The 7913-nt window shown below is 48.4% G+C and overlaps 1 pseudogene; it reads right to left on the reverse strand.

Moving 5' to 3' along the window:
• Nucleotides 1-518: 518 nt before the first annotated feature.
• Nucleotides 519-1404, reverse strand: LOC119299643 (annotated as a pseudogene).
• Nucleotides 1405-7913: the final 6509 nt, after the last annotated feature.

The following is a 7913-nucleotide window of genomic DNA, read 5'->3' on the forward strand; positions in this document are numbered from 1 at the left end:
GGGGGGGGGGCGTCGGCCCCCTCGGCATTGCACATAGGTCCGCCACTTTTCGAGATTAAGGGTGACGAGCGCACTTGGGCAGTTCCAGAAAGGGTGGGCGCGCTTTCTCGTCTTATTTCCCTCTCCCCACACCCACACACACATCTCGGAAGAAAAGTACTTCCTTTATATATCAAAATGTAAAGATGTTTTTTTCTGGTTGGGCATAAAAACGTCTTATATTTTGTTACGGATGGAGTAGAAATGAAAGAGAAAGCATAGCCATGGAGCTAAACTGATAAGCTGTTGCATTTTTTCGTTCACTGTGAATAGACAGCATACAGCTACTCAATAAAAAGAAAAAATAGACAGCATAAGAACAGTTCCAAGACTGAAACGGACACAAACGGACGTGGCCGGGCCATTTGGATCCCCACACCCACACAGAACAGCTCCAAGGCTGGATCATTGTGGCGAGATCTACAGCCTCTAACGATCGAGGACACATGAAACCGCTGAAGTCACACGCAGAGGCCTGACTAAAAAAAGCGATCATCATCCGACGCCCACCATTCGAGGCAGAACTTGAAGGTGCAGCAATCACCTATAGCGAAGTCTTGGTCGCACCTCCAGCTCGACCCTCTCTTCTGGTTATAACCTGGGTAGTCTTGTATCTGAAAGGCAGCTTGCTCGACCATGGCGAGCGAGGACTGGGAGGCCAGCTGCTCGATACCCCACATCGAGCAGGGGTGCTTGGTCTTGTGGGTGACGTGGATCTCGCCGTGACGCCGGAGCATGTGCCGTGTGGTGGCGAAGAAGCTCCTCACCAGCTCCTTGTGCGACCTACAAAGCCAGATCCAAGCAGAGGTTTAGTCATAGAAGAGTTAGATAGATTACCACAAGAGAGTGCGCGTACTGGATCACATCCACTTTGTCCTCGCGTCCATTGAACCCGGCGTGAGGGAAGTTGAAGACGATCCGGTCGAACCATCTCAGCTGCAGATTGGCGTGGAGATTCATATCTTTCACGTCGACGCCGTGCAGCACCGTGGCGCCCATCGCCTCAAGCTTCGTCACATTGGATGTCGCGTCGCTGTACTTGATGTTCAGGTCCGCTGTTCATTGGACGTTCAGTGCAAGCTAATTAATTGAAGATCGCACAAAAATCACATCGGCAAGATAAGCATAGGCATGCACGTATGACGCCAAAAGATAAAGCTACTCGTAGGAATACGAGCACCGAAAAAAGGGCCGAACCGTAGGAGTCGAGGACGTGGCGACGAGGTTCGCGCCGGAGCCGAAGGCGGTGGCGAGCGCCAGCGAGAAGGAGAAGTCCCCGTCGCCGACGATCAGGATGTCCTGCGCCGAAGAGTAGTGCTTCAGCCACTTGGTTCCCGCCGCCCCATCGTTCCACGTCACGGCCATCGCCTGCACCTCGCCGGAGCTATGTGCCAGTGAGTGTGAGGAACTGAGAAAGCGTGTGGGACGCGAGTCCAAGTGAAGGGGGTTTTGGCCTTCATGGAAGGCCGATGCTAGGCGCCGGCGCACCGGCCGGACGCTTCGGCCGGTCCAACCCTAGCCGTCAGATCGGCCTGTTCCGATCCGTTGGATCCTTATCCAATCAGGGCGTTGTCTTCCTCTTGCGAGCGCGGACGGGGAAAGGAACCCGTCTCGCCGCCCGTCTTCGCCAGCCGCCCCACGCTCCGACACTCAGCTCGCCCCGCCCGCTCGCCGCCCCGGCCGCCGGTTGGAGCTGACCGCTCGCCGCCTCGGCCGTCCGTTGGAGCGCCATGGATGCAGCTCCGCGACTCAACTCATCCAAGTCCGTTCTCGCCGCCCCGGCCGCCCGTCGGGGCCGCCCCGGCCGCCCGTCGGGGCCGCCCCGACCGCTCGCTGCCCCCGCTGCTCGTCGGAGTGCCATGGATGCAGCTCCGCCTCACCGATGATTGGTTCCAGCAAAAAAGAGAGATGCCCCCGTGGCAGCATTTTCCCGTGTCAGTCGTAGCAAATGAAGACAACGGTTGCAGCAAAAAAATCCATCGGGTGTCGCCATTGTAGCAAAAATGTTAAACGGATGTAGCAAAACACAGCGCCAATGGTAGCAAAAAACGAGGATGTTGCAACAAAAATGCCGTCCTCGTCGTCGCCGGTCACAGCTCAGTCGTAAAAAAGCACCATGGCCGCATGAATGGATGTAGCAAAAACACAGACGGTAGTAGCAAAAAATTGATACGGTTGTAGCTTTTATCTCAATGGTTGAAGCTTTTCCCCTCTATGGTGGAAGCTTTTCTGTAAACGATTGAAACTTTTTTTTTGAGCAATGTCTGGGTGAAAACTTTTCTCTATCGTTCGGTTGAAGCTGTTTTCATCAAAGTTTGTAGCATTTTATATAGATGGTAGTAGCTTCCCTCGATAGCACTGAACACTTACAGCTTTCTGTATATACGGTTGAAGCATTTTTAATCTTGGGTTGAAGCTTTCCTGTCAACGGTTGCAGCACTCGCCGGCCTGTTCCAGCAAATTTGGGCCGCGGGGTGTAATCCTGCCATGGCTGGTTGCAGCTCCGGCGTGGCCGGGTCCGGTGAGGCAGGGAGAGCTCCGATGCACGCGGATCCCCGCGGATCTGGTCGAGGGCGGCCAGATCTGCTGAAGGCAGCGCGCCTGGGAGGCCTGCGGCACGGGGCGATGCGTTGACCATGGCAGCGGGGAGAGAGAAAGAGAGAGATGCGCGAGAGGAAGAAGAGAAAAGGGAGGAGGACTAGTCGTCTCGGGTCCATCGCGCCACGTGGTTGCTCGTGAGTGGGTCGCGTCGCGCGTGCGTGGACTGGACCGGCCGAAGCTTCGGCCGGTGCCCCGGCCCCAAACGTTTCCCTTCATGGAAGGGAGATCAAGGGGCTGGGTCGCGCCTTGGGTTCTGCTGTGGAGTGATCTTGGGCCGGATGTCCTCCATAACTTCTGTGCTCATGCATGGGAATCCAAAATGCTGAGTAGATGGTCTTTATTACGAAGTTTAAGAATTTTGAACGGATCATTTGGATCTTTTGGATTCACTGGTTCCAATAAGCCTTTTCTTTCTTGTAGGATTTCAAAAATTTCGAGTGTACAAAATTTTCACAGAGAGCATTAACACCCGGATGTGAAGATACATCTGTACACAATATAAATAAAAGTTTAAGTCGATACCAAGTACATCTAACCTGAGGGGCGGAGCCCATTGGGCTGACCCTGATGCACAGGAATACGGGTCCAACAAGTTTTTCAGCAGTGTTTATCATCTCCAAATGGCCTGGGCATCAGGTTGGGCCCGGGGCAGTGCATTAGGGTCCAAGTTTCCAGCCCGTCTACCCTCTACGCGCGCGTGTGCACTTCCCCACACAGGCCTGAGCCCACGTCCTCACGCGTGGTTGCCTCGGTCGTGGGATCGTGTCTCGTTCCGTGGAATCGCTTCGCCGGCTCGCCTGCTACTCTACTCTAGCGTTTCTTCCGGCGTATTTGTAGGTAGATTTTTTGTCTGTTCGATCCCCATCTCGGGAAGTCCTGATCTCCCCTGCCAAGCGCCATCGTCCCCAGGCCCATAGACGTGATGTCTGATGAGGTGACTACGTCGGCATGGCGCAGTGACCATGCCCACGCGCAGCCAGACACCACGGCCGGGCCGCCGACACGCTGCAATGATCCATCCCCCTTTCTGCAACTCTTCATCAGTTTTGGTCAATTGTGGCATTCACAAATCACAAAGCATCCCCCCACCCCCCACCTGAAATCAGGGGGGGAGAGATTAGATGCTTTGTGATTTGTGAATGCCACATGTCATCCATCAGGGCGGGTCTCACCTGATTTATATGAGACCTGGTCTCATATAATTTTTTTCCGACCGAGACTACAAGTAATCCCTATTCTCTCCATGATTTTTCTAAATTACTTTGTAACAATTGTTCTCATTTTTTTTTGAACGTATAGCTCGTAGATTTTGGCCAACACGTGGACTATTGGCTAGGTTTTTTAACTCCTAATTTCAGTATGCATTATTCACTTAGACAATTTCATGTCGAATGGTAGATTGCATTTGTCAAAAATGCAGGTATTTTAGCTATCTCAAAAACAATTATAGGTACACTACAGATTTTGTTTTGGAGAAAAAAAGATATTTTTTTCTCAAAATAAAATCACCATCAGAAAGATGCTCCAGGACCAGGAGACATGAATTTGAAAATGCAAGACACATATTCGAGTATTTATAGTAAGCATTTTTTATTGCTACTTTTTTACTTATACATTGTTTTTATTGTGTCCACTCATCTACTACACTAGAAGTTCTGAAACACATTTTTATTTAGTGCAACGTTGCTTTAAAAAATTGCGCCATACTAAAGTGGTGCATCAGGGTAACATTAGCTCCAGTTCCGCCCCTGCTAACCTCTACGAGAAGTCGATGTTAATCATCGTATCCAAATGGAAGTTTATTGCTAGAAGTTTTTCTTTCTGCGTCCCTAGCTGTTTTCTGGATCAACATATACAAAGTAAAGTACTCAAAACCTTTATTTTTCTCGAATGTGCATCTAGATGCACCTCATTTGTAAAACATTCCAAATTTCATAGCGCTATGCACCTCATTTGTAAAACATCCAAACTCGCATTGTGAAGACCTAGCTAGACAATATGGTTACAACACGATTTGAAAAGTTAGTTGAGACATCAAGAATGCACACTATCAAAGTATTAAAAGAAGGGAAACGTTTACCTCCGGAGCGCCAGCCGAACCGTTGCGCCGGATGCGCGCGCGTCCAGCGATCGCTCTCGATCGTACGTCCCGCAGGCCATGGGAGCACTTTTCCTTCGAATCGTTTATTTTCATTATCTTCTTCTCCCCCACGACATAGCTAGAGCAACCGCTCCTTTCCCTTCATCTCCGGCGCTGCCCGCACAACCAGCCATGGCGCTTTTTGCTGCTACGGCGAGCCACGGTGGGGGCGAAGAAGACGGCGAGGATGGAGAAGTCGCGAGGCGGCGGAACTGTAAGAGGGCCACGTGCGGCGCTGGTGCCCGTCAATGGCGCACGACCAGCCATGGCGTGTGACAGCAGGGTGATGCTGGAACCGTTGATACGAAAGCTTCCACTATTCGATTCGAAAGCTTCAACCCGTGGCATAAAAAGCTTCAACCGAGACACCGCAAATTGAAAAGCTACAATCGTTCATAAGAAAGCTGCAATCGTTCATAAGAAAGCTACAATCGTTCTGGAAAAAGATTTCGACCAGGAGACTGATTTTTGGAGGTGAGGCATTTGCGCAAACCCGAAAGCTGCAACCGGCTATGAGAAAAGCTTCAACCGACGGTGAAAAAAGTTTCAACCATAGACGACGGAAGCCATGGACGACGACGGAAAGCTACTACCGGTGATACCGAGGATCGTGACTATGTTTTTCTTGCTGCAACCATTGTCGATTTTTGCTACTACCGGCGAAACCCCGAGCTGGACCAGAAGCTGTTTTTGAGCGTTTCTGCGATCTTTGTTGCATCCGGCTTTCAATTTTTGCTACAACCGGCGTTGATTTTTGTTGGAATCGGCGACTGTTTCTTTGCTTGGAATGTGCAAATGTGATGTTTTTTCCGGTTGAGTTTTTTGCTACAACCATGTTTTTGTTTTGCTGGAACCGGAGAGAAATTTTGCTACATCCATGTCTTTTTGTTTTGATGGAACCATTGTACTACTTTTTGCTACCACCGTTTCGAGTTTTGCTACTATCAGCATGGTCAATTGGTACATCCTTTTTTCACGACGCGCTGAGTTTTGCTTTTTGCTGGAACCAGCTTCAAGCCGGCATGGAAGAATAAGCTTCCATCCTGGGGAGAAAAAACTTCAACCGGCTATGGAAAAGCTTCATTCGGCTTGAGGAAAAGCTTCAAGTGCCACGAGAAAAAGGTTTCCACCACAGGAAAAATGTTTCAAGGCTGAAAAAAGCTTCAACCGATGATTTAATTTGCTGGAACCCAGTGTTTTTTTTGCTGGAACCAATTTCTTCTTAGGCGAGGCATGTTTTTTGATTTTTTTGCTGCATTTGTGTTTTTTGTTGGAACCATCAACTGATTTTGCTACAATGACCTTTTTATTTTGCTGGAACTGCGAAGCGGAGCTAGAACCAGATTTACCAATTGATTTTTGCCGCAACCATCAAATCTGCGAGCGGCTCCATGGCGAGCCGGCGAGCGGCCCAGCGAGCGACACCAACGAGCTGGCGAGCGGTGGCCACAGAGCTTACCGGCGCAGGGCTTCGCCTAAGCACAAGGCTAAAACAATTATCAACTTGTATGTCTATGGGGTGCCCCTCCCCCGTATATAAAGGAGGGGAGGAGGGGGCCGGCCAGCCCATCATGGTGCGCCCCAAGGTGGGATTCCTACTCCTACTAGGAGTAGGTTTCCCCCCTTTCCTAGTCCTAATAGGAGGGGAAGGAAGGGGAAGAGGAGAGGAAGGAAAGGGGAGCCGACCCCCTTCCCAATTCGGATTGGGTTTGGGGGGTGTGCCACCACCTCTTGGTCGCCTCCTCTCTCTCCCACTAAAGCCCATGTAGGCCCATTTAGCCCCCGGAGGGTTCCGATAACCCCCGGTACTCCGGTATATGCCCGAACTCATCCGAAACCTTTCCGGTGTCCAAACATAACCTTCCAATATATCAATCTTTATGTCTCGACCATTTCGAGACTCCTTGTCTTGTCCGTGATCACATCCGGGACTCCGAACTATCTTCGGTACATCAAAACACATAAACTCATAATACCGATTGTCATCGAACGTTAAGCGTGCGGACCCTACGGGGTTCGAGAACTATGTACACTGGTAGAAAAAGGGCCTGTTGTCCCGGTTCGTAAGGGCCTTTAGTCCCGGTTCCTGAACCGGGACTAAAGGGTCGGTACTAATGCCCTGACCCTTTAGTCCCGGTTCAAACCAGAACTAGGACTAAAGGCCCTCCACGTGGCCGGTCCACCTTTAGTCCCGGTTGGTAACACCAACCGGTACTAAAGGGAATTTTCTGATTTTTTTTAAACTTTTTTTGAATTTTTTTGAATTTTTTTTGAAATTTTTTTATTTTCAAATTTCTGAATTAGTGTAACCTCTAATCTCTAATCACCCCTCATCACTGCTCAATTTAATCTCTAATCACCCCTCATCACTGCTCAATTTAATCTCTAATCACCCCTCATCATTCCAAATCATCTAACTTCCCAGACGGCCACCCATCCTCCCACTCCCCCAGCCTGAGCACGCTTAACTTCCGGGTTCTATTCTCCCTCGTTTCCAAGTCTGCACTCGTTGTTTTCTTGACAATAGTAAGATGTCAATCCTATTAACCCTCAGGAGTTTAGCTTGAGCATGAAGTCACATATTTCACTGTTTGAGTTTGAAACTATTGTTCTAAAAAACAATAATTTTTTAGTAACACTAATATTTCTTGAATAAGTAGTTTGACCATTGTTTGACCCTAGTTTGACCATAGTTTGACCAGATTTGACCAGATTTGACCAAAATTCAAAAAAACTGAAATAATTATTTAATAACACTAATATTCTTGAATAATTATTTAGTAACACTAATACTTCTTGAATAAGTAGTTTGACCATAGTTTGACCAGATTTAATGAAAATTTAAAAAAACTGAAATTTGAGCATAACTTTTTTTCCTTTTGGAATATGAGGATTCTACAAATTTGCAAATAGGCCATAGAGCATCTCCATTGGATGAAACTTTTTGAGTAGATGATTTTTCATATAAAAAACTTTTTAATCCGAGTTCGTATGCAAAAGTTATGCCCATTTTACAAATTCCAAAGAGATTTTGTAAATAAAGTCGAAATTCATATTTGTAAATTTTCCCAACAACTAGACCACATATCACATGGGAAACTTATTTGTTTTAACATTTCCATCATTTTCTTTT

Source organism: Triticum dicoccoides, chromosome 5A, assembly GCF_002162155.2.
Source record: "Triticum dicoccoides isolate Atlit2015 ecotype Zavitan chromosome 5A, WEW_v2.0, whole genome shotgun sequence".
NCBI lineage: Eukaryota > Viridiplantae > Streptophyta > Magnoliopsida > Poales > Poaceae > Triticum > Triticum dicoccoides.